The sequence below is a fragment of the Bos javanicus genome, chromosome X (genome assembly GCF_032452875.1).
Source record: "Bos javanicus breed banteng chromosome X, ARS-OSU_banteng_1.0, whole genome shotgun sequence".
In the NCBI taxonomy this organism is placed as follows: domain Eukaryota; kingdom Metazoa; phylum Chordata; class Mammalia; order Artiodactyla; family Bovidae; genus Bos; species Bos javanicus.
The window spans coordinates 39201217-39228300 of NC_083897.1; the positions used below are offsets into that span (position 1 = coordinate 39201217).

Sequence of the window (27084 nt, forward strand, 5' to 3'; positions counted from 1 at the left end):
CTAAGCCCAGACTCCCAGCCCCTTGGGCTCAGCTCCACTCAACCCGTCTGTTCCCCCAGACACTCTGTTTTTTTTTACAGTAAACTCCCTCTGGCCTTAACTCACCTGCATGTCCTGCCCTGCATGACTTAAAAGAGTCTCCAAGTCTGTTCCCAACACCTGTGACTGAAGCGTCTTTATGCTTAAGCTGGGGATCCCAAGAGCTCCCCCTGAGATGGGGCCCCTTCCTTGCCTAGGGATGGCTATACCTTGTCTGTGCCATGAACTCTGCTCTCTTCAGTTGTCTGCCTGTTCGGGTCACTGCCTGGCCCAGGACTGGGAGTGTTCATGGTCAGTGTCCCTGCTGATTCTAGCAATCCTCCAGGCTGAGTCCCGCTGGCCTGCATTGTGATACTACCATTTACTGGTGACACAGGGGCCACTCTAGAGCACAGCTGACAACATGTCCACTGGTCTCAGCTGGACCTCGCAGTTGGGCCAAAAGCCAGGTGGTCGGTGCTGTTGATGCTTGTGGGCATGGCTGCAATCACAAACCTTCATCTTGGAGCTCAGCAACTGAGCTGTCAGGATGTGTGCAGAATGTGCTGCAGACCGGCACAGGGGGGTTAGCGCTGGGCCTCAGCCAGAGAGCAGAGGTACCGAACATGGGGGGCCTCCCTCCATTAGAACACTTTCTGGCCTCCTGGGTGCTATTTTGTCTGATCTTGAGGGATGGGATGAGCTGCTGTGCTCATCCTGGCTCATCCTGGCTTACCGTGCTACAGAGCTGCCTTCACAGACCTCCCCTGGATTGGGATCTGACCAGTACATTCCTGGTCCCAGCACCAAGCCAGGGCGTCCCAGGGCCCCTTCAGTTAAGGGGTCAGGGGAAGCAGAGCCACTTCATTTTGAGCTGGAGGAGGAGTCATATTGGTAAAATTTTCATTTTCTCCAGCGACACTCATGGCTTAGGGCGCCCAAGGCTCGCAGCCAGCCTGTGGGCCACTCTGAGATCCCGTCTCCTGTCGGCCCCTCTTCTGACTGGTTGGTCCATGTTCTGACTACTCAGGATGCTGTGCTCCTGGGTTGAGTATCTGTTGTAATTGGCTAGGGTCTGTTTTTTTTTTTTTAATAATCAGGATTTTTTAAAAAATTTTTGAAGTATAGTTGGTTTACATGTGTTAATTTCTGCAGCACAGCTCAGGGATATACTTATACACATATATACATTATTTTTAAAAATATTCTTTTATGGTTTATCATTGGATACTGAGTATTGCTCTCTGCTATACAGTAGAACCTTGTTTATCCACTCTATTTATAAAGAGCTACATCTGCTCATCTCAACCTCCTACTCCATCCCTCCACCACCCCCTCCACCTCAGAGAACACTAGTATATTCTCTCTGTCCATGAGTCCATTTCTGTTTCACCTGTGCATGCTCACTCATGTCTGACTCTTTGCAACCCCATGGACTGTAGACCACCATACTCTTCTGTCCATGGGATTCTCCAGACAGGAATTCACTGCTGGGCAAATGCATCCTCATGGTAACTCTGGTCTGTTACAGACCTCTCAGAGGCTGTCTGCTGGGTGAGTGCAGGCTCATGGTCACTCTAGCCTGTCACAGACCTCTCAGAGGCTGTCCACTGGGTGATTGAAGGCTTGTGGTCACTCTGGCCTGTCACAGACCTCTCAGAGGCTGTCCACTGGGTGAATGAAGGCTTGTGGTCACTCTGGCCTGTCACAGACCTCTCAAAGGCTGTCTGCTGTGTGAGTGCACACTCATGGTCACTTTGGTCTGTCACAGACCTCCCAGAGGCTGTCCTCTGGGTGAGTGCAGGCTCGTGGTCCCTCTGGCCACACAGTCTCCACAGGGCTGTCAAGAGACACTGTGTGGCTGCCTCAGCTTAGGGCCCTTAGTTCACTGTTTCTATCTCCAGGCTAGGTCTGGAGAAGGCCAGTCCCACCGAGAAGCTACTTTCTGACTTTATGTCACATCCCAGGAACTAGTCTTCCAGCTTAAGCAGGTTATTCGGGGTTTCCTCTGTTAGTGCTCATGCCTTATGTCCCCTAGAGAGAGTGCTTGAGCTAGGGGTCCCCTGCCTCTAGAAGTGACATGAGACTGTGCTCCCAAGGATGGACCACAAGAGAGGATGTGAGAACTTGTTCCCTACATGCTTGGAGGCATTGTGCCCCCAGCCCCTGCCATCTCCTCACTCGGGTGTGGAATGTGGGAGTACAGGAGGGGGAACTTGCATCCCCAGTGAGACCCTCTCAGCAAAGCTGGGGCTGGGTTGGGCTTGGAGAGTGTGACTGAGAGTTTGCTGAAAAGGATGCCACCTTTAGAGGGCCTCCTGCACTGTAAATTTCAGGGCTATATAGCAACTAAGTGCAGAGCATGGTGGCTGAGCTGATGGCTGTGGATCCTGCAGGCTGAACGCTGAACCCTGAACATTGGAAGATTGTCTGGAGTCACAGGATGTGCTTGCTGTCTCTGCTGAGATGATCTCAATGGGGACCCAGGTTCCCCTCCTACTCTCTAGAAGCTATCAGACTGCAGCCATTCCCCACAGTAAGCCCTGAGGAAACTCGGGAAAGAGAAGAATACCTGCTTTCTAGCAGCCATCAAAGAGCAAATACCCCCCACAGTAAGCCCTAAGGAAACTCGGGAAGGAAAACAATACCTGCTTTCTGGCAGTCATCAGACTGGAGCCATTTCTCATGGTGAGCCCTGAAGAAACCTGCTCTTTACCAGCCATCAGACTGCAGCCACTTCCCAAGGTGATTCCTGAGGGAAGAAGACAGGATACTGGTCCCAGGTGGTAAGGTGTGCATCAAAGGGAACGATTTCAGTGAGATGGCTGGTGCATCTTTGCATACATAGAAAAGTGCTAAATTCCTTAACTTTAGATGCTGCCTTCCGGGTTTGAGTTCCTAAAAGATTCTTACTGAATAAAGCATCCAGCATCATGCATCGAACCTGGACTGGCAACTCGTTTCCTACATGATATTTTACATGTTTCATTGCCATTCTCCCACATCTTCCCACCCTCTCCCTCTCCCACAGAGTCCATAAGACTGTTCTATACATCAGTGTCTCTTTTGCTGTCTCGTACACCGGGTTATTGTTACCATCTTTCTAAATTCCATATATATGCGTTAGTATACTGTATTTATGTTTTTCCTTCTGGCTTACTTCACTCTGTATAATAGGCTCCAGTTTCATCCACCTCATTAGAACTGATTCAAATGTATTCTTTTTAATGGCTGAGTAATACTCCATTGTGTATATGTACCACAGCTTTCTTACCCATTCATCTGCTGATGGACATCTAGGTTGCTTCCACGTCTTGGCTATTCCAGTTCGGGATGGGGAACACATGTATACCTGTGGCGGATTCATTTTGATATTTGGCAAAACTAATACAATTATGTAAAGTTTAAAAATAAAATAAAATTGGAAGAATAAAAAAAAAAAAAACATAACTGTCAACACCTATGTTATAAATATTTTTATGTCTAAACATATGAAGTAGAGACTTTTGGAACACTGGCACCAGTAGTGGGCACACCCCAAAAGATGTAACTCATGGAGAAATTAGAACAGTCATCATCCCTTTTTCCATAAGATTGAGGAATGGACACTGACACTGGGGAATTGTTACATGGAAGAACAAAATCTGTCTCCATGTTGAATGTTTTACTTTAGCCTTTGTTTCCTGTTGGTTTGTATACTACAGGGATACTGTCCATACGTAATGGCCTGCCTCAGGAAACTCTGACCCTCTGCCTTTGTTCAGGACCTGTCCACTTGTGGATGGCTAGATGAAGGGAGAAAGTAACACATCTCCTTCTGAGACTGGCCATTCCAGGAGATATTTGCCAGAATAATGGCCTTTTTACTTTATTTGATCACCTCCCCAGCTCTGTGTTCTATAAAAGAACTGGCATCCAGACCTTTACAAGATGGTTTCTTCGAGATATTAGTCTGCTATCTTCTCAGTCTGACAGCTTTCCAAGTAAATTCGTATTCCAGGCCTCAGCACCTCGCCTCTGATTTATTGGCCTGTTGTGAGACAAGCAGAGTGAACTTGGACTTGGGAACAATCCCACATGCCTTGCAGTCAAAAAATCAAAACATAAAATCGAAGCAATATTGTAACAGATTCAATAAAGTCTCTGAAAATGGACCATATCAAAAAGATCTGAAACCAAAACCCAAAAGGAACTCAGTGGTTGTGTGAAATATTTATAAAGGAGTTAGTGCCCCTCCTGCCCATACGCCCTGAAGCCACACTGGAGAGTTAGGCTCTGTCCATTTAGCACACCCTCTCCATACCCCAGGTGGAGGTGCTCTGCCCCCAGTGCCCTGGGTCTCAGGCGGTAGAAGAGACACAACCTAGGGTGTCTCTTCTCTGGTTCAGGGGAACATCACACCAGCCACCCTGTCTCCCTGCCCATAATAAATAAGGAGGGTTGTTGGCACCTGGGGGAGTGATGTTGTGGGCACCTGGACTGCCTTGTCTTTGTGAGATTTGATGTGACGACAACACAGAAAGAGAACCAGCCAAGAAGGATCCAGTCAGGAGTAAACCCCTCTTTACCGGGAGCCTATGAGACCCAAGCAGTCACTCTGCCCACTCTGGTCAGACTTTTGGGAACTGGCCTTTGTCATTTTCTGGGCAGGAGGTGGAAAGGACAACCCAGTGTCTCTTCCACCTCCTGAGACCCAGGTGGGGACTGGCGGCAGCAGCACTTCCACCTGGAGTCCAGAGAGGGTGTCCTGAATGGACAGGGCCTAACCATTCAGTGAGGATGGCCCTTTTCCATAGTGCACTGACCTGCTGCAGGGTCTCCGGGGCCAGTGGGACCCACATTCTTTCTTTCCTGTACCATCCAAAGGCTGGCCGGCCGGTCCCTCCTTCCCTGTCACCCTCAACTGGTGTCTTATTCATTGTCTTCAATAGACTCAGGTCTTTCCTGGAAGATCAGGGACTTTTGTGGGCACCACATCTCTTGGTGTGCTGTCAGGAGGCACTGGCAGTCGTTGCCCTGTCTCTGGGCTCCTGATCCTCCTCACCTGCCTCATCTCCCTCTACCTCTGGAGCATTTGTGCATGTGTGTGTGCATGTGCACATGTGCACATGAGCACATTTATTAGCTGGGCCTGACTCCCTGGCTTTCTCTGTACTCCCGCTGGGCTTTTGGGCACCACTTTTGCAGTTGAAGAGGTGCGAGTAGATGCACATATGTTTTGTCACAGAGCCTTTGTTTACACTGCAGCCTGTTAAAGTGAGCACTACTCACTGAGCCTTCCTGTAGCCTCTGCTGGGCATCTGTCTCCTCCTCCTCCATGCAGTGTGTGCATTGCTCCTCTTGCTCTTTCCAGTGCATCACACAGCAAGCCACCTTCTGCTATTGTGAGGGACATTTGTTCAGCACTGGGATGGGGCTTTGGCATAGACAGAAAGCCCAGCAGTGGGAGTCCTGGGTTCAACTCTGTTAGCTGTTTCTTGTGAACAGCTCCCAAACATCCTGGAGGCTCAGTAACCAGTCATTTAAAATGGAGGAAGTAGAGGCGTTTTTCTTTGTTTGTTTTTGCAGTACATGAAGTAATGGGTGTGAGGCATCCTGCCTGGAGCTGTGTGTTTAGGGCTGACTTGGTAAAGATAAACCTGTATGCAGGTCAGGAAGCAACAGTTAGAACTGGACATGGAACAACAGATTGGTTCCAAATAGGAAAAGGAGTACGTCAAGGCTGCATATTGTCACCCTGCTTATTTAACTTCTATGCAGAGTACATCATGAGAGACACTGGGCTGGAGGAAGCACAAGCTGGAATCAAGATTGCCAGGAGAAATATCAATAACCTCAGATATGCAGATGACAGCACCCTTATGGCAGAAAGTGAAGAGGAACTAAAGAGCCTCTTGATGAAGGTGAAAGAGGAGAGTGAAAAAGTTGGCTTAAAGCTCAACATTCAGAAAACGAAGATCATGGCATCCGGTCCCATCACTTCATGGCAAATAGATGGGGAAACAGTGGAAACAGTGGCTGACTTTATTTTTTTTGGCTCCGAAATCACTGCAGATGTTGATTGCAGCCATGAAATGAAAAGATGCTTGCTCTTTGGAAGAAAAGTTGTGACCAACCTAGACAGCATATTAAAAAGCAGAGACATTACATTGTCAACAAAGACTTGGAAAGACTGAGGGCAGGAGGAGAAGGGGACAACAGAGGATGAGATGGTTGGATGGCATCACTGACTCAATGGACATGATTTTGTATGGACTCCGGGGCTTGATGATGGACAGGGAAGCTTGGAGTGCTGCCGACCATTGGGTTGCAAAGAGTCTGACACGCCTGAGTGACTGAACTGACTGGTAAAGTGGTTGCTGTGTAGGTGCTCAGGGCATGTCTTCTCACCCGTAAAGTGGGTGTGGGGTGGATCTTTTATGAAGGAAATCGGTTTGTAGAAGCTAATTTTAGAATTCTTAATGGTCTGACCGGGAAGATGAGACTGTGCCTGGGCCAACCAGGAAAACCAACACTTTGTGATTCCTCCTAGGAACAGTTGGGACCCCAGGAGGCAGCGGCAGTTGTCCTTGAGCTCTGGAAACAGTGCTGATGCCAATTGCACCCAAGAGGAAGGAAAATACTGGAGTGAAACAGGAGGCATGGCCCGTGTCATCCGGAAGGTGCCAGAACCTGAGCTGCCTTCCAGGAAGCTGCACACTTGGGCGTCAGGCCCTGAGTACTAGGTCCCATGGGCACTGGGGAGGGGGAGGGATTCTGTGCCCACTTAGCTGGGGGACAGACATGTGTGTGAGTACACACACAAGCCCTTTCCAAGTTCAGTTGACCAGAGATCCAAGGCAGAGACTCCAGCAGGTCACCTGAAAGGCTGTTTTGTGCATTTACAATGAACAGAAAGGGTTGGAGCCAGGGAATTTTCGGGAGCCCATCATGGGCGGGGGAGTGCAGGAGGAGTCTCAACCTGTTTAGAGAACACTGAGTAGTGGCCGGCTTGGGGACTCAATGTGGTGTGTACCTGGTCACTACAGACAGAGTCTAACTCTTTCAGATGGACATTCAATTAGGTTTCACTGAGTTTAGTGGTCTGGTCAGTTTTCAGAAAAATCCTAAGTGGACATTTCTCTCTCTTTTTTTCTAAGCTATTTTAAATTGGAGGATATTTGCTTTACAGTATTGTCTTGTTTTTTCCCCTATTTCTGAATCAATCATAGGTATACATATGTCCCCTCCCTCTTGAACCTCCCTCCTTTTTTTTTGTTTGTTTGTTTTTTGACTGCACTGTGCAGCATGTGGCATCTAGTTCCCTGCCCAGAGACTGAACTCCAGCCCCCTGCATTGGAAGCGCAGAATATTAACAACTGGACCTCCAGGGAAGTCCCAGGGAAGTCCCTCTTTTTTTTTAAGTTAAAAATTATTCTTTTAAGATTTTGAGAACAGTCACAAACTTACAGAAAAGGTGGTGTAATACACAGAATATTTTTTCCTGAGCCATTTGAAGAGTAAGTTGCTAGTCTGAACAGGCTCTGTCATCACAGGACGCCTCTTAGGTAAGCACAGTCAAGTCTAGGAAGCTAGCATTGACGTACCACTGCCACCTTGTCCTCAGACCCCGTCCCACTGTCCCCACTGTCCAGTTGATGGTCTTGATGCTCAGGAATCGGGGTTGGGGTCAGGGTCAGGCATCCTTCAGTGTGAAGCATCCCCTCAGCCTTTGCTTAACTTTCCTGAGGTTGAAGCTCTGGAAGATCAGAAGCCAACTGCTTTGTGCAGTGTGCCTCAAGTCGGGCTTGTCTGAAGCTTCCTTGTGGTAGGGTTCAAGGCTTCCCTTTTCTGGCTAGAGTCTCTCAGAACTGGCACTGACTCTTCTCATTGCTTCATGTAACCAGAGTCACATGGGTGACTCTGGTCCCTCTCTGCCCACTGTGACAGCCTTACTTTGATCTCAGGATTGAGGTGGTGGCTACTGGGTTTCATAACATGGAGCTTTCACATGCACTTCAGATTCGTAATTGATAGCAGTTTTGCGGCTAGTTACTTTAAGACTATGAATATCCTGTTTCTCATCAAATTTTTAATTAATTAATATCATTGTTTCTTTGGATGTTCAGGCTGTCTTTGGTTTGGGAGCTTCAGGCTTGCAGCCTTGTGCTTTTCACATGTCTCTATTATTTTCACATGTCTCTATTATATCCTTGCTTTCTGGTAGAACAAGCTTTTCCAAGCTCATTTTGTCCTTACCTAACGTTGGCCTTGGAGTCAGCCTTTAATGACACTTATAAACCAGTACATGGGCACCAGGAGTGCCACTGCTTCTGGCCATTTCCATGGACAGGGAATGTATGTATGTGAAAGAGAGACACACACACACATGTGAGAGAGAGACACATACAGGGAGAGTTAGGGAATGTATGTTTGTGAGAGAGTGAGACACACACACACACACACACACTTCATTCTGGCTGTTCCCATTATCTCCCTAGTCTCCCTATTTCTACCCTCACCCTCTCCCTTGCATAGGTGCCCTCCTCAGCTCCTCAGATGCCAGCCCCCCCCTCTCCTGGAGGTCCTGAATTTCCCTGCTGAGCCCTCTCTTCTAGAAGTTCCTTCCTCACCCCACTTGATTGGGTTTCACCTTCCTCATCAGCCGGGACTCTATGTGAACACCCTGCTCACCTGCCCTGAGGGCTCTGACCACCTGCCCTGAGCTGTCTGACCCCCCAGTACCAGGTGCTGGCCTGGTTCTGCCACATTGCATGACTTCGGGATGATACTGAGCAGGAAGATCAGAGCTGTGGAGGGGAAGGTATTAGTTTAAATAAACTTGGCAGACTTGCCATTTTCTATTTGCTATTTTGCTATTTTTCTATGTGCACTTTGCTATTTAAAGGACTCCTGTTCCACATCTTCCTCTAAAGTGGAAATTCCCTTTATCCTGAGCCTTTTGTGCTGAGCACATATCATATATCACACTAAGCATCGTGCTCGGTACAGGGGACACAAAAGTGAAAATACACACAGTACGGCTCTTATAAATTACGTTGCAATTAACCCAGATTTCATTCACATATTTGGATCGCTCCGTATTCAAAAGAAGCCTTTTTTTTTTTTTTACTTTGATCTGCGCATAAGAACACTGAATTATCTTGAGTGTTTTTATTATTATCTAGACTGGACAAAGATAAAATCTCTTATCATTTCATAAATCCAAGTTTTGGAAAGGATTGTCATAGCTTAAATGTTTTACAGAACATTTAGCTTATAAAATGATAGCTCACTTTAGGCAATTTTGAAAGGCACATCTGTAGTCTTGATGATATGCACATACCCTTTGATTCTGGTATTTCATTTCCTAGAAATTCTGAAGGGAATAATCAGGGGTGTGCCTTAGGGATAATCTGAAAGGTGTCCTGAGTACCAGGGGGTGAGATGTGTCCTGGTGGAATCTCGCAGTGAGACAGTACATGGGCATTACCGTCAGTGCCTGGACAGATGGCAGCAGTCAGGGCAATGTAGGAGAGTACACACTTGGCCCCAATTATATTATGTAAAAATTACCTTTGTGCTTCTGAATTAGACATTTATAATCTTGTGGTAATTGTTTTTGGATTATGACAAGTTAGGTTTTAGGAGAAAAGTCACTGTCTACAGTCACTGTTAGTTACTGCTTTTATGGAGGTGTACTTTACATAAAGGGCTTCCCTGGCTTCTCAGTGGTAAAGAGCCCACCTGCCAATGCAGGAGACATGGGTTTGATCCCTGGGTCGGGACTATCCCATGGAAAAGGAAATTGCAACTCACTCCAGTATTCTTGCTTGGGAAATGCTTATGGCCAGAGGAGCCTGGTGGGCTACAGTCCATAGGGTCGCAAAGAGTCGGACACAACTGAGTGACTGAGCACGATTCTAAACCAGTGGCAGCTTTTCTCTTGAACCTTATAGTCCATGGGGTTGCAGAAGAGTCATACAAGACTTAGCGACTGAATGATAACAACTGAAATACAAGAAAAGTCACAGATCTTGTTTTTTTATGTCTGATGACTTTTGACAGTTACATTCATCTGTGTAGCTATCACTCAAAACAAGAAGTTGTCTGTTTTTCTGCCAGTCGTATGTCATTAGACTTCCAGCGGCTGGGGTCCAGGGACCCGGCCCATCCTTTGTACTGCTGCATATTCTGCCTGCAGCCTCACTTCTTGCAAATCAGTGAGAAATCTTCCCAGAATTGAGAGGTTTTCACACTGCATCATTGGCGCCCTGGTGGTTGTCTAATAACTAACAATCAATGAGAGACTCAAAAGTAGATAAAATACCTCAAAGAGACGTTTTTAGAGATTTTTGTTGTTGTTGTTTGTTTGTTTTTACGTATAATCACTTTCAAACCTCACGTGCCAGATGATAGGTTTAGTTGCTGAAAGCTTCTAAGATGGAGGGCGTACTGGTGACCTGGTGGTCGTCTGTGCCCTTCTGGTCAGGGAACTCAGACTCTGGTCCTTCTGTAAATGTTGTGTCACTGACGTCTAAGTGAAGCCTGGGCCCAGAGTAGGGACTCACTGTGGTGGCAGTAGAGAGTCAGGGAGTGGACAGCAGGGTACAGACTGGGTCTGGGTGTGGGGCTGTGTCCCCTGCTCCTTCACACCCGCCCTGCCCATCAGCATGCCTCTGGGAAGCTGCCACCACCCCCAGGCTTTGCACTGGTGTTTGCTCTCTGCAGTAGATTTCTTAAGAATGCAAACGTCAATTATAATAAAGCTGGAAAAAAGAATGCAATGCTGGGATGGGGAAGACAGCAGGGGATTCCAAGGGGCACAGTCTCAGAGACTGTGGGGAGCATTCCATTTGAAGTGCACTCTGTGGACCGGCCCACTTAATGCTCGCAGAAGCCCCATAGGGTAGGTGTGCTGTCATCCTCAGAGGGGCTGCCTGGCCAGCCTGACTCACATGGCTATGGGTGGAGGTGGGGGCACGTGGGCTCTCATTGAGGCCCCAACTGCTCTGTTGTGCTGGGTCCATTTTAATAGACTCTCTCCCACCTGGAATTACATCCCAGCTCTACTCCCGACCGTGCAACTTCAGGCAATTCAGCTGATCTCTCCACCCTTCATTTTCTCATCTGTGATGTTGGGGGACTGGGGGAGTCTTTGAGCTCGGGCATAGGAAGTGTTAGCCCAGTGCCGGGGTTTGGGGATGCAAATAGTTTAGCAGTGGAAAGTATATGCCAACAAGAAAAAGCATTTGCCATTAAATACTCACTCAGCCAAGCTTCCATGAGCTCACCTGGCTGCTTCTCCACTTACTTGTTCTGTAGGCTCCCCTGAGTTCTCTGCCCAGGAGACCACCAACACATTTTCAGAAGACGCCCCCACAGCTCCTCCAGCAATGGCTAAGAGCAGCAGCAGTGAGGAGGGGCCCAGGGAGGCTGGGTCCCTTGAGCAGGCGTTTAGCAAGTAGCAAAAGTCACTCCCTGCAGGTTCCAGCAGCAGCAGGTAAACAGGAGATGCTTAGCCCATATGGTAAACAGACCTGCCCTTCCATCTTCCAGGCCCCTTCAATTAAAGCAAATGACACACACCGTCCTGTACCCCAGTTGCCAGCAGGGATGTGGAGAGTGGGAGCCTCAGAGATCAGCCCCGGCCTTTCATTTCTCCAGGTAATTCATATTCTGAATGAAAACCTTTGTTGGTAGTTTACGGGCCCTGTTATCTAGTGTTGAAAGGAATGGTCGGTGGTGTCTGAGTGGTTTTTTCATTCAGAGTTGTACAACGTGGCTACTCTTCACACTGACAGCAACCCCACCCTGGAGTCTCCACAGGAGGAAGAGACCTGGGGGCTGTGTGGAGAGCACTAGAGAGGCATGTTGGCTTTGACTTAAGGGCAGAGGTTGGTAGGTTTCATGTCAAACAGCTTTGGATTCTGGTCCTAACAGTGCTGCTTATCTAGCTGTGTGCGGCGTTGGACAGGTCAGTGTGAAGCAGAAGGAATGAAGCCCTGACACTCTGCGTGGCAGTGAGGGGTTCTTCGATGCCGGTAGACTAGTTTATAAGTAGTCCAGTAGTATCTTTATTGGTGTTCCCTCAATGTTTTTAAAATATTGAGTCTTTCTCTCTCTCTGTTTTGGCTGTGCTGGGTCTTTGTGGTGGCACGTCAGCTTCTTCGGTTGCAGAACATGGGCTTAGGTGCCCTGTGGCATGTGGGATCTTAGTTCCCTGACCAGGGATCAAATCCACATCCCTTGCATTGAAAGGTGTATTCTTAAACACTGGACCCCCAGGGAAGTCTGGTACATTATTGTTAGTAGTCAAAAATTGTCAGAAAAGAAAGTACTCAGTCATGTCTGACTCTTTGCGACCCCATGGACTCTAGCTTACCAGGTTCCTCTGTCCATGGGATTTTCCAGGCAAGAATACTGAAGTGGGTTGCCATTTCCTTCTCCAAGAGATCTTCCCAACCCAGTGATTCAACCCTGGTCTCCTACATTGTAGGCAGATACTTTATCATCTGAGACAGCAGGGAAGTCAGGGGAATTCTGTCTCCTTACAACAAAAATTTGAAGTGATGGACCTTAAAGCCCTTGGCATGTCACAGCTCTGGGACAGACTGTGTTACAGCTCTCAGCTCTCGGACAGACGGTGTTATAGCTCTCAGACAGATCAGAGTTAACAGCTCTGTGTTACAGCTTAGTTTTATTTAGAAAATAAAAGGAAAGTACATCCTGGAGGCATGAGAGCATGCTGAGCCAAAAGACGTGAAGAGAGAGAGAGAGCGCGACCCCGGCCTTTGGCTCCTTGTTTTGTGTGTTTTTCCTCCCCCTGGGCCTGCCCTATGTAAATTGGGCAAGCCAGGAGTGCTCTTTGTTCTACCTGAGATCCTCACTCTGGTCCTCAGACCTTCCTTTGTTCTATTTCATGGGCTTTCCCCTTCATTATCTTTTAGCCACCGCCTTTCTGGGCTCCTTTTTCCTATTCTAACTACTTAACGAAAATGTTCCAAAGTGTGGGTGCCCTGGGGAAACAGATGAAGATTCCACCTTTCCCCAGAATTTTTTAAAGGTGCCTTTACAACCTTCTCCCCAGACCCTATTTTTCTTGGGCTTCTAGGAAAAAGAAGCCCACTGTGGCCTATGTTCTAGAGAGTTACGTACATTCATTGTGCTGTTGTAGTTTTGTACTGTGGGCAGGCACCATGCTCACTCCTCGGTTTGGTGAAGATTTACTGCTGACTGGAGAGATCTCTGGAGTCACTCCAGCCAGACACAGTCATAACAGCTGCTCTAGGGAAGTTTTCTTGGGAAGATATGGATGGGCAGTGGCAGGTAAATCTTTCCTGAAGAGTAGGAGGAAGTCTGAATGTGCCAGAGTAGCCTGGTCAGCTTCCTCTGGGGACCTGGGGTCTAAACAGGAGGAGGAGCTGTGGGCAGATCCTGGGAGAGCTCTGCTTACTAAGTGCCGAGTGTTCCTAAGAGGTGCTGTGAGCACTGGCGAGCCGTCCAGGGAACCCAGCCCAGGCTGCAGTTGAGCCAGCAGGCTGGTAGGATAGGGTGTGCCAGGTCAGCTGCCCTGCTTGTTTGACTGCACCTGTGTCTGGCCAGGATGCTGGTTTGGGATGCACTTGTGAGGGAAGCCCCAGGGGTGCTGTGGACCAGGGTCTGAAATGAACCCTCATTAGGTCTAGATCCTTGAGTTTTAATACTCTATTGATGTGTTATGTTCATCCATTCATGCAATGAACATTTTCTGCACCACCTCCAGTGGTACAGGTGTGTGGACTGCAGTGAACTTGGCACACGATCCCCTGATGTAGGGAGGGGGGCCACAGGAGAAACCACAGGAGAAACACCAGTGCAGTGAGAGCCGAGAACAGGGGACCTGATCTTCCTTGGAACCTGTGTCAGGCTTCCCAGAGAAAGTGCTCTTTAAGCTAAAACCTGAAGGAGGGGTGTGGGTGAGTGGGGCCCAGGGAAGAGATGGCCCAGCATGTTTCCAGGGCCTGAAGCAGGTGGGCAGGCAGGTATGTCGACTAGAGGCCAAGGCAGTCATGGGAGGTTATGCTGGAGAGGCAGATGGGTCAGGACCCACAGAACCCTGTAGATCACATGCAGCCCTGTGGGATTCCAGCTGTTAGATGGAGAGCTGTGGAGAACCCAGGAAGACTCCGGCCATGGTTAGGGCATCGGAGTGTGGAGAGTGGATTGAAGAGGCAGTGGGGGTTGGGGGCAGGGAGGAGCATCGGGGAGCGTTGCTCTTGGAGGTATGCTGGTCATGTGTCAGCACCAGGAGAGCCTTTGATCTGTGTGAGCACCCAAGCTACCGCATGTAGTGGAGGAGCCCCAGGGTCCCGTGTGACAATGGCATGACCATGCATCCGTCCTGGGAGAGGGCCTGGGCCTGAACGTTGTCATGCATACACTGGGGCCTCCCCTCTTTGGTCTTCTGTCTGGGTGGGTTTTTCCTGGAAGAGTGTGTGTGCGTGCACACACAGACTGTCTGCTCTGCAGCACCTGTGCAGCCGGGTTTCTGTCTCTGCCAGGAGCAGCTGTACAAGATGCAGCACTGGCAGCTGGCATACCCTCTGCCATTCCACCTGTAGCACACCTTCTACCCACACCACCCCCAGATACTGGGCTTCTACATGGACCCACGGATCCTGCCCGCTCAGGCCCCAGTGGATTTCTACCCGTAGGCCCTGCATCCCTCGGGTAATCACCAAGGTGCAGTGGAAGGCCAGGATATGTGGTGTGGTCAAGGGCCTTGCCTTTGGAGGTAGACAGACCCCACCAGGATTCCAGTATGACCTCTTTGCAACTCACATATCCATTCTGAGTTTTAACTTCCTTGTTTGCAAAATGAGGGTATATTAGTACCTCTCCCAAAGAATTGTTAGGAAGAGACTTTAAGATTATGAATCATAAATTGTCTTAATTAATTTTCATATCTCTGCCAGGTAGTTTTGTCCCTCTTTCCGTTCTTTAGTGTTCTTTGTGTTCTCTCTTTTCCTTGATTAGTCTTTCCCAAGGTTTGTCGAACGTCATTTTTTTAAATGTCATTTTTAAAAACGTATCTTTTGAAGTTCTTAATTCCTGTCTTTTATTTGTTTTTTATGTCATTAATTTCTGCCTCCCCCCATTTTTCCACTGAAATTATTTTGTTATTTATCCAATTATGTTGGATGCTTAATTAGATCACTAGTTTCTGAGTTTTCTGATGTATTTAAGTCTCACCTGAGTTTATGAACCACTGAATTTTAAAATAACATTTTTATTATTGTTCAGTTCTAAATATTAGTCTGATTTTGAGTGATTTTTAATGGTACATTGTAAAATTTCCAAATACAGAGTTTTAATATCACCCTTATGATGCTAATTTCTACTGTGGCTGCCTTTTGGTCATATATCATGGTCTGTATGATATAGACCAGCAGTGATAATTTTTTTCTATTAATACCAGATAATAAATAGTTTAGTCAATGAACTGTTACTCCAGTTTTGCTGTTGTAGAACAGAAACAGCTACAGACAATAGTAAGTAAATGGGTGTGGTTGCTTTCCAGTAAAACTTTATTTTTAACAAGTGGCAGATCAAACTTCACTCGGGGGCTTGAAAAGAATGTATTCTCCTATTGGACATGGTCTGTTAAAGTGTGCTTGCTAACTGTGCTGTACAAATATCATCACAGTTTTTTATCCCTTTGATCAGTTACTAAGAGGTGTGTGAACATTTTCCACTATGATTGTGGATTTGTCACATGTTATAAACCTGTCAGTTGTTTTACCTACCTGGAAGCATATAGGCTTGGGATGACTGCATCTTGTTTCTTACATCTTCGTATAGCACATTTGTTACTTGGGTTTTCTATCTTTAATGTCTACTTTATCTGATCATAATTTCATTCCAACTTTCTTTCAATTAGTCTTCGTGTCATATCTTTTTTCCCCAACTTTTTATTGTCAGCCTGAGCCCTTTTTGGAGGAGAATATCTTTGTATATTTAAGATGTGTCTGGTTTTACCCACATTGAGAATCTGTGACTTTAGTTGCCAAAGTTGTTCCCCTTAGATTGAAGGAGGGAGTGTCAAGTTTTCTGATTCTTTTTGTTTTCCTTCTACATTCTGCTTCTACTGTGAGTGGTTAGGTTAAATTCTAACAAGCAGCCTTGACTTAACAAAGGCTTATCAGTTTATCCTGAACCTGAGCTCTAGTTCATGAGTCTTGTAATTTTTGCCTGGAATTTTAATTTTTCCCTTGTTATGATTCTTACCAAATAATCATCTTTGTTCTTTTATTCAGTCTATGTTTGTTCAGATCTGCCTGTATGTTCACTAGTTTCTTTGCTGCTTATCCTTTCATCTGGGTTCCATTTATTTTTTCAGAAGGTACATTCTGTCAAGGCCTCTAGGAAACTTTTTTGGCAATATGTATGCTTCACATGGGGCTTCCCAGGTGGTGCCAGTAGTAAAGAATTCGCCTGAAAATGCAGGAGACATGGGTTCCATTCCTGGGTCTAGAAGATTCCCTGGAGGAGAAAATGGCACCCCTCTCCAGTATTCTTGCCTGTGAAATCCCATAGACAGAGGAGCCTGACTGGCTACAGTCCATGGGGCCACGAAGAGTTTGACACGACTGAACGACTGAGCACTATTTTTCACCTACGACAGCCTTTCTCTTGAACGATAGTGTAGCTGGTATAGAACTCTAGGTTTGCAGTTACTTTCTTTTAGGACTGTGAAGATAGTATTCCTTTTCTTGTGGCTCCTGTATCTGGTTTGTGTTACTTTAAGATCTCTCTGTCTTTGGTCTCCTGTAGTTCTTTCTCAAACTGCTGTGTCTAGGTATGTATCTATATCTATCCTTACTTTATTCTGCTTAAAATTCATGGTGCTCAAATCTAAGGTTGTATGGCTTTCATCCCTTCTGGGAGTTTCTCTTCTAATTATCATGTTAACTATTTGCCTTTTTTCATTCTTTGTATCCTTTATTCCTAGGTCATCCACTTAGATTATTTGTACTTATTGTGCTATACAAATATCTGCATCATGATACCTCTCACTTTGCCTCCGAGTCTCTTGAATATATGAGAGCTGATTTATGTGGTGCCTTCTGGGAAAATGCTTAGAAATATTTTCTAATTCCATGTTATCTCCAACTGTGTCTAATCTGCTGTTTGTTTTTTTTTTTTTTACTGTCCAGTGGGTTTTTAATTTCAGTGACTGTATTTTTATTACTAGACTTTTCCCCTCAGATTTTTATTCTTGTGTCTTGTATTTTTGTGAGTTTTCAATTCTTTCTTTTATGCTTTTAATAATGTAAAGAGTAATTCTCTGGTGTTTAACATTTTGATCTGTTTTCTGAAGTTCTTGGGGATAGTGCATGATCCTATGAACTTGCTGTGGACTTGTGGTGGACTGCTTTCCCCACAATGTTCTGGGGGTTTTGACTCATGAGTTCATTTCCAGCAGAGCTATTCTTACCTTGGGGATTCTGTGTAGCTTGCTTTGACAGTGTATCCTTCCAGGGTGGCTCTATGTTTTCCTCTGCCCGCCTAGAACTACCTTTTATTGTACCTCAGGAAGTTTCTGGAGAATTCTAGGAGTGTAAATATGAACTCCACTCTGGTGCCCCCAAGCCTGCATGAAAGCTGGCATGTGGCCATGAATTCCTCACAGGTGACTGTTTTCCCTGCCCTGGCCCTGGCTGGGACACTAGTTCAGTCATCTCCCTGTCCTAAAGAGCATGAGGGTTTTCTGTCTTGAAATTGAACACATAGCCCTTTGAGGGTCTTTGTGTAAGCAGCACCTCAGCTATAGCTCTCTGCCTTGTGCAGAGAAGCCCCATCTCTTGTCGGAAGGGTGAGGGGTCGGTGTTTAGGAGCACACCTGTAGATTTCTGCATCTGACAGATGTGTCCCTGGCTCCGCTCTAGGGAGCCCTTGCTCGTGCCTCTGGCCCATGGCTCTTGCCCATGGCTGTGGTTTCAGGTCCCTGGGAGTTTCCTGGTTTTGGGGGAGCAGAGCTCTGCAAATGAAATGTGTAGTATGTTTTGTGCAGCGTTTCTGTGACAGGAGGTTTTTTTCAGGTAATATGAGCTGCCATATTGCCAAAAATAGGTCTGTGTAGTGCTGAACAGTTCTGCATACCTCATAATTAATACTTAGTAAATGGTGTGTAATTTTAGGATTCCAGAGAGGGTCCTCACCACCACATGACTCAGACTACCTTTGTGCTGGAGTCATATATTGATCACATTTGGACAGAGCACTCCAAAACTGAAAGAAAGTATAAAACCACTGGCCTGATGCAGAACCATTTTCCTGATCAGATTATCTCAGCTTTAAAAATGGGCACAAAAACATTGGCAGCCAGTAATTAGCTTTGTGAAGTATCTGAAAAATCAGACCCTGTTTTCTACACAGACTCCGGCCCAATGGGAGACCTTTACTGTAGTCTACAGCATCCCATCAGGAAGAAGTGTACAGACGGGCCCTGGTGGGGGATGCTGTCTCCCTGGCTGGTTTGTATCTGATTGGACTGAGATGTCAGTGTATCCCTGTCTCCTTGGGCAAGTTAAGAGTTGAGTGTCATCTGTGTGTCCCCCTTCTCCCCTTCCCTGGACAGAATGTGGTATATCACTGTAAGCTCAGGGGCAGAAACAGGCGGAGCTGAAGCCCAGACCCCTTTCTGAATCTTCTTGCAGAGTTTGGAGGCAAACAGACGCTGGCTCCTTGGTGTGTGTGGACTTCCTGGAGCATAGCTCATCTTTCCTGTGTCTGTGCAAGAGACCGTCGGGCATCTCCTGCTGCTAGCTGCCTGACCCCTTAGCTTTCTGCCACCAGCCATGAGCTCTCTAGTTGGTTGTGTCCTGTTTCCATTTGCAAGTTTCTTATACCCTTCAACATAGGAACTCTTCACTGGGAGCTAATATTGGACCTCCAAGGTCTTTGAACAGGCCTTTCAGATTGTGTGTGTGCCTTTAGAGGTTCTGTGATCAGATGACATGAAGCAGGTGGGGTGCTGCATCTGCGTGATGGTTGGGGCAGCTTGTCTCCTCTGGGCCTGTGGACGACCTATGGCTTGCTGAACAAGGTGAACGATTGGCTGATTGCTTCCTTCAGGATTGATGAAACCCATAAAGCCCCTGGATTCCCTCAGTGGGACCGGCTGTCATGCTGAGGACCAGTGCTGTGTGCCCCCGCTGCCGGAAAGGAAAGTGACTGCCATTGACCCCGCCCCTGTGTGGAGCCCCAAGGATTACATGGCATTGCAGAGAAAGGGCTACTCGCTGACCCACCTGAAATCCAGCGACAGTTTGGCCATGGACGTGCGTGTCAGGTGAGGCGTCGTTTGGTCCTGCTGCCCTGCAGCTGAAGGAGGAATCTCGGTCCTCAGTGAGATGAGCTCTGGGAGGAGGCCCTGTCCCGGGAGACACTGCCTTCAGGGAAGGGGTGCCTTGGGAGGGACCAGTGTGTTCTGGGGAAGGGGAGTGAGATGAGAATGGCTGTGAGAGGCTCTGATGGTGACTGAAGGCCCAGGAGGAACCCTGGGGTCAGAGGCAAATCCCACAGAACCTTGGGGGCAGAGCCATGGGGTGGGGTTGAGCGCATGTGTTATGGCTCCTTCCTGTGAAAGTAAGGTGAGCTGGCAGAAGGGAGCACCCGCCTGTCCCAGGAGATGGGGCCTGTCCATGAAGCAGCTGAGGACGAGGACCAAAAGAATGACCCTGGGCTGGCCAGTGTGGCCCCAGCCACCTCAGAGGACCAGGGCTCAGTCTGTTCCAGCTCGGACCATGAGGCCAGCCATCCCGAGGGGGAGAACAACCTTGGTGGGGCCCCAGAGTCCAGATCCTTCAGGGAGACCAGCCACCCACTCGTGACCAGGAGGAATAACTGGATCTTCATTGATTAGGAACAAGGCTTTGGGGCCCCGGGGCCAGCCTGCAGGCATAGCCATGGGTTCTGAGAGTTGACCTTCCACTGGCAGCCCACTGGTAGCAGCCTGTGTGTGTGGGGCATCCTCAGGGTGCTGGGCCTCTACAGTGGAAGCCAGAGGAGTGGCCGGGGCTGAGGTCCACGGGAGTTTGAGCCGCTGGATGACTTCCCCCAGGACAAGCCCCAGTGGAGGTTCGCCAGTGAGACCCACAGTGAGGACTCTGAGTAGGAGGAGTTTCCCAAGCGGCAGCAGCAGCAGCGAGGCACCGAGCCCGGGGATAAGGGCATGCTCCGAGAGTGGGAGGAGGCCATGGGAAGGAAGGGCGACTTCAGGGAGTCCTGCTGGTCTAGCAGGATGCACCCCAAGGACAACAGTGGGCCTGAGGCCAATAACTGAGGCTCCCAGGCCTTCAGGCGTGCCCTCCCCCTGGAGCTGAGCAACTGTGTGTATAGCCAGAGAAACTTCGCTGCCAAGGAGGTGGCCTCTTGATTGAGCCAGGGTCCTGGTGCCTCCTGGCAGGATCCTGCATGTGGGGCCCGGTGGCCCTTAGTCAGAGACTACATCCCAGACACCTATAGACACCCTGATGCCTTGGGCTCCCGGGGCTTCAAGAATGGCTGTGTGGAAGCCAAGAGGGCCTTATTCCAAGATGACCAGCAGCAGCTTCTGAAAATGCCGAGAACTGGCCCTTCAGGCAAAGGTGGCCTCTGCACCAGCCACCTCCGCCCCACCCCCCCCCCCCGCTTCCACAAACTCTGACGGGAATGGGAGGCCCAGGATCCGTGGGGGCCAGAGGATGAGCCACCCCTGCTGGCCAGCCAGTGGCCAGGCCGTCCCAGACCCTGCCCTGGGGACAGGAGCATCGCCATGGGCTGAAAGTCCCCTGAGAGCAGCGACTTTAGCGAGAGGTGGGAGTGGAGGGCCGGCCTGAGCTGGACCCCCAGGCTGATGGCCACCCCCGGGGTAAGTGCAGGCGAGAAGAAGGAGCTGGCCAAGCGGACCTTCTTGGGCCAGAGAATCCTGGTGGACAACCTGAGCCAGAAGCTGGAGCCAGGAGGATTTGGGGAGAAGTCTGTTAGGCTAGGTGGCGGTGACACTTCTTCCTGCTATGAGAGTCATCAGAACGGGATGCCTTTGAAAGTCAAAAGGAAAACCAGAAGCAGAGTCCCGGGTCCTTTTCTGTTGCTATGGTTCTGTTAGCGGTGTTTCCAGCAGCACCTCACGCATGCTGTCCTGCAGTGTGTCAGGGCCCGCCCCAACTCCTTGCCTCTCGTAGTGTTCCAGGGGTGACCGCCCACCAAGGCCATCATGTGTGAGCACCTCCATCATTGGCTCTAACCCTGCTGTCTGCTTCTCTTGTGGCATATTGTTGTGGCTTCAGAACTGAGACTAGAGTTCCCATCTGGGTAGTCCCCCTGAAGTTGCTGTCCCAGTACCGGTCTCAAAAGTTCAGTCTCCGTATGTCTCCTCCAAGTCCAGCCAAGGGGTCACCACCACAGGGTTGTGGTCACTCTCTGTGCATGGTACCTGGTGAGCACTGGTCGGTTCACTATACTTCTCAGCCCCCGATTGCTGCCAGGCAGTTTCTTTGCTGGGGCATTGCTGGCCTCCTGGCCCTGCAGAGAGAGATCTTCCCTGAGAGCCTTTGCTTCTCCATGAAAGACAAGCAACCCCACTCTGGGGATTACCCCACACACATTTGGTGATATCCAGGCAGTAAGCAGGGGCCATGAGTGGCTGCTTAGGCCCAAAGAGCGCCTCTCCAGAATCGGAGGCTTTGGGGTGGGTGCCCTGTGCTCAGCATCTGCTCACTGCCCACAGCTGGCCTGCGATCAGGATAGGGGCAGAGCTCATGCAGCCCATATCCCTGACGCTGCTCAGGCCCCACCCAAGTGCCAAAGAAGACAATTTTCCTGCTTCCCGGCCTCCTCAAGAGTTCAGGGCACAGAGGCCTGGCCTATAGTTCACTTGTATCTGAACAAGGTGCCACAGGAGAATGTGGATTCACTCGTATCTCTGAACAAGGCACTACAAGAGAATGTGTGTTCTTGTAGGTGTGGATCTAGAGGAGCTTTTTAGGCCCAAGATGACAAGACCTGGCTTTACTTCTGGTTTCTGCCCCAGGGGACTGGCAGTGAGTGAGGCCTGGGCTCCCTCTGTGGCCCAGTTCTAAGTCTTGCCCCTTATCTCTTTTCTGTAGCTCTACTGGGTTACTAGGCAAAGAGAAAGGATAGGAGTACTAGCCTGGGGAGGGGGTGAGGATAGAGCAGCTTTCCCCATGGGCTTTGCTGGAGCAGTGCTCTGGGGTGGCTTCCCCACAGGCTCGCAACAGCATGTCACCAGCCACCCCTTCTTCTGGGTGGAGGGGACACCAGGAGGAAATGACAGACTGGGGCTGAGCTTGTGTGTGTGCTGTGTGCATATGTGGCTTCTCCTTCTTGAGCCACTTCTGAGCTGACAAGATCCTCCTTCCTCTCTAGGTCCGCAGACGAGGCCTTTCCTGGAGGTCTTGGATGCGGCAGTGGGAGCAGCCACTACACGCTACAGTGGGCAGCCCATGCTGCCTCTGATGTAACCAAAGCCCCCTGTGAGAAGGCAGAGGAGGCCAAGCTGGTCACCCAGAAGTCAGAAGAGCAGAGAGAGACCATGAAATCATTTGACCTGAACTACGGACATGGGTGTCAGCTCAAATCTTCAGGGGAAGAAGGATCCAGGCAAAATGAGGTGGGTCCTGGCCACTGCCATGGGTTGCTGAGTTTGCCCTTTTGCTGAATATCTTAGGTTCTGGGCATGTACTGGGTTAAGAGCAAAACAGAAAGGATTCATGTCCTCATGTTGCTCACAGCCCTGCTGCACTCCCATAACAGCCCTGCAGTGTCCCAGTTTTAAAGATGGGAAGCTGAGGCCCAGAGAAGTTGAGTGGTATGTCCAGGATCACACAGCTGGTTGGGAGTGGAGCTGGGCCTCTGAGGCCTGTTTTCTTCACTGTAGCCTGTTTGGTTCCAGATAACAGTGCATTACAAGGTTATGAGAAGGGTGTAGAAATCCTCTCTGGGTTTCCTAGACCCTGGTGATAGTGAATATGCTGAGGCCCAAGCCAGCTAAGCACCTGGCCTTTTGAGTTGACTCAGTGCTCTTATTTTGGGTGTCTGTAGGGTTAGGTTATTCTTAGCTTGCAGTAAAAGTAACCATTGCCCTTCCTTGTGAATCTTGGTTCAGATGCCATCATTGAAAATTGCTGATCCAGCCCTGGGGAGGAGAGTGATGTGGGCTCTGGTGGGCAAAGACTTCATTGAGATCCTGACCAAGAAGCAGCACCGCCTGTTGGAGGAGGAGAGGTGAAAGAAGGAGGAAGCCCTCCAGGTATGGGGCGTGATGCAAGGGGGCTGGGATGCAGAGACCTGTAGCCTGCAGTCAGAATGTTCTGAATTCTGTCTGGGCTGGGAGAGGAAGAATGGCATGCTACAAGCCAGGCGCTGCCTCCCAGGCACTGCCTCCCAGGGCCCATTGTCCCTGTGCTCCGTGGGGTAGATGGTGTGATTTCCCTGCTCTCAGAGGGTGACTGGTCCTTGTTGACACCAGCTGAAATGGGCTGAGCAGGACGTAGACCTGTTAGCCCCTGAAACCCAGCCTCCCCCTACTGTGGTCTCAAATCACAGCCCACTGGGCACTTTCAGGGGTGGTTTGGTTGGCATTGCAGTTCCCGCGTGGTGGAGGTTTTAACCGACGGTTGGTGAATTCTCTGGAGCAGTTTTCAGGTGTGGTTTTGGAGCCCAGGGTCGTCCTTTTGGGGGGAGCTCATTTTTCAGGTCTGCTATCGAGGCTGGACCCCATCACCCTCTTCTCCATAGGTTCCTGTCAAAGGCCAAAGTCTTACCTCTCAGATTCCTCTTGGTTTGCGAAGAAGCAGAACACCCTGTGTCTGGAGCAGGGCGATGGGCCTATGCCCGGCAGCAGCCTGGGCACCAAAATCTGGGAGAGCAGCACTCAAGGTAGGAGCTTGTGTTCGGACCCCGAGGCTCAGGCCACCTTCCAGGCTTGTGGCCCTTCTCAGGGAGGATTCTCCCTTGGAGCCATGAGCAGAGACACAGCATTGCCTATTTCCTGGCTTCCTCTGCTGAGTCTGGGATTAATGCCATCTGAGCACCACATGCCGCTGCAACCTGTGAACAGTGTAAGAGTTTCCCTGCATGAAGTGTGGTGGTGAGCAGAGCATTCTGCATCAAGTGACGGGAAAGAGTCGTCCCCACCCCGCTTGGCTGATGTCGCTCAGTAGTTGGCTTGATTCTCACCCACATCAGCTATCCTTTCTTCCTTCAGGGCGAGCAGCAGACGACTCTTTGGGAGAACAGGAGTCCAGAGCTTTACCATCTGTACTGTGCGCCCTTTTCTTGCCAGAAGGAAGCTTCTGTCAACCCCTCCCCAAATGTTGTCTTAGACTTGAAACCAGACTAGGGTGGCCCTTAATTTGTAGAAAATCTGTTTCCCTGAATTTAAAAGAATTTCTTATCCAATGGTATTTTTCTGGTAATCTTTCATTTTAAAATAGGAAACCATTTTAATTGAGCAGATTCTTCTTGAGTTCCTGCTTTGGACAAGGCCCTGCAGAGCGGGCAGTGGGAACTTGGTGAAATCATCCATTTCTAGCTCTTTTATTCAAAGCAGCTAAGACTTCCAGAGTGAGTGACAACCCCAGAGCCACATGACAGACAGCCTGGGTTCTGAGCCTGGTTCTCTTAGTTTTACCACACAGCCTGTCCTCATGTTTCTGATTAAAACCTTGATTCTAAACATTTCAATGTAATATTGGGAAATAGTCAACTCTGATTGAAAGTACAGTAGTCTTTCAGTAAATTTTGGTATCAGTCAGTTTGGTTTTGTGAGAGTGGTGAGTGTCACAGTGTAAATGTCCAAAGATACGTATCTGCCAGCATGGTCAAGCAGAGTGGACCAACTCGGGAGTTGCCCTTGGCTATCAAGGTTTTCCCTCCTGGATTGTGCAGTGTCTCGTGGTTGCTCAGACCAGGGGTGTGTGGATGGCTTCAGAAGGGCCCTGGATCTTGGAAAAGAGCTCAGGAGGTTTTCGGCACACACAGGGTCCGTGACTTTTGTTGGATTCTCAAGAATGGTTGAGCTAACAACAGTTGAGTAACGATCAGCTTGACTTGTTCAAAGACTTGTAGGGAGGTGCCAATTTGTAGAAATAAATAGTTGGCTTATGTGAAAAAAGCTTTACCACAGCAGAGTGAGAGGTTGCTGGCATGTTTACCTGGAGCTCCTCGTCCATGAAATCATGGGAAGCTCATTTATGGAAATGTTTCTGGGGATGTTGGGATGTTGAGTGAAGGTGTCAGACTGAGGAGGGAGGTGGTTTGGAGACTTGAGTTTGTGTGAGCTGCCTGTAGCCGTGTTTCTGGCTTGGTTGTTCCTCTTTGATGTCCTGACTCTGTCTTTCTCCTAGCAGCCCTCCCCCTTCAGGCCTCGACTAGTGACTCCTGGACCAAAGCTGCCTCTGCCTTCACCAGCACCAAGCCTGGCTCTGCTGAGGTGAGTGGCCCCTAGGCACCAAGCATCTGCTGACTGTCTAGGGCCATTCCAGCGGCCCACTCGTGCTCTCCCTGGCCAAGTGGTGACCCTGGCTCATCGCTGGTCTCCAGTCTTGCTTTCAGGTCTGGAGGAGGTGCCTTTGTGGAAGGGAGAAAGAAGGGATGGCCAGGGAGTACCCACCCTGGGTCCTTGGCGTCTGGCCATGCTCACAGTGCAGGGGCCCACATGTACCTGTGATCTCGGACTCTGGCCAGGAGACATGTCATGCCCCAGGTCTTGCTCTTCAGGACTCAGTTGCTGACTGGCTGTGTGTCCTGCATGCTGCTGCTGCTGCTAAGTCGCTTCAGTCGTGTCCAACTCTGTGCAACCCCATAAACAGCAGCCCACCAGGCTCCCCCGCCCCTGGGATTCTCCAGGCAAGAACACTGGAGTGGGTTGCCATTTCCTTCTCCAATGCATGAAGTACAAAGAGAAAGTGAAGTCGCTCAGTCGTGTCCGACTCTTAGCGACCCCATGGACTGCAGCTTACCAGGCTCCTCCGTCCATGGGATTTTCCAGGCAAGAGTACTGGAGTGGGGTGCCACTGCCTTCTCCATCATAGCAGGGCTTTAAGAGCAGCCAGGGAGACAGTGGTGTTGACCTGAGCACTGAGTCCTGAGAGTCCTCAGCAACCTCCTCACAGCGCAACTCCCCATGTGGCACCCTGAAGCCCGAGGACACAAGCAGGCCTAGCCTGGAGCCCAAGGCCAATAGCCACAAGGAGCAAACTCAAAAGCAGTCAGAACTGAAGGTAATCCGGAGCCCAGCTCTCAGGGGCCAGGCTAGGCAGAATGGCTGGTGTGTCTTCTTTTCTGGCTCCAGGTTCCTTGGAAGCTAGAGGTCAGGGTCACTTCAGGCTATGTGTCTCAGTCTTTTTGCTTTTCCATCAAGGATTCAGAACAAGGCTCGGGACAGAGCAAGGAGCACAGACTGGGACTCATTGGCAATGAGTGCTCTCTGAAAAACAGAAAGGGCTTGGAGGGGGCGAACGGCTACAGGGGGCTATGGTTCTCCCTGTTAACGGGGTGGAGATTCACGTGGGTTCTGTGCTGCTGGTGCTACCCATTGAATTTGGAGTCAATCCGACAGTGAGGCTTGAAATGTTTCTCCTACCCACCTCCCCAACCCCTCTTTTTGGTGCTTGGAGAGGAAGGAGGGGCCTTTCCTGGAGGAGCAGGGTGGTAGGTGCTGGCAACACTGCAAGGGATGTTGTGGGGTGGTATTGTGGGTGAGCCACTGCTATGGGCTGGTCCTCTGTCTCCCTGCCAACACCAGGCAAGTTCTCAGACCAAGCAGGAAATCAGGCAGAGAAGGGGATGGCTGCCTTGCTTGGGAGCTCTCATGAAACAGCTGGCCATTTTGTTCACATGGTGAATACTGCTTTATTTATTTTTAAATATTTACTTATGTGGCTGTGCTAGGTCTTAGTTGCGTCACATGGAGTCTTTGATCTGAGTTGTGGCATCTAATTCCCTGACCAGGATTCGTCAGGCCCCCTGCGTTGGGATCCCAGAGTCTTAGCTCCTGGACCACCAGGGAAGTCCCATACTGGGTTTTTTTGAGCTGCT

The 27084-nt window shown here is 49.3% G+C and overlaps 1 pseudogene; it reads left to right on the forward strand.

The window, feature by feature from the left end:
* LOC133242557 (protein PRRC2B-like) overlaps positions 1-27084 on the forward strand; it is a 74802-nt pseudogene that overhangs the window by 46134 nt on the left and 1584 nt on the right.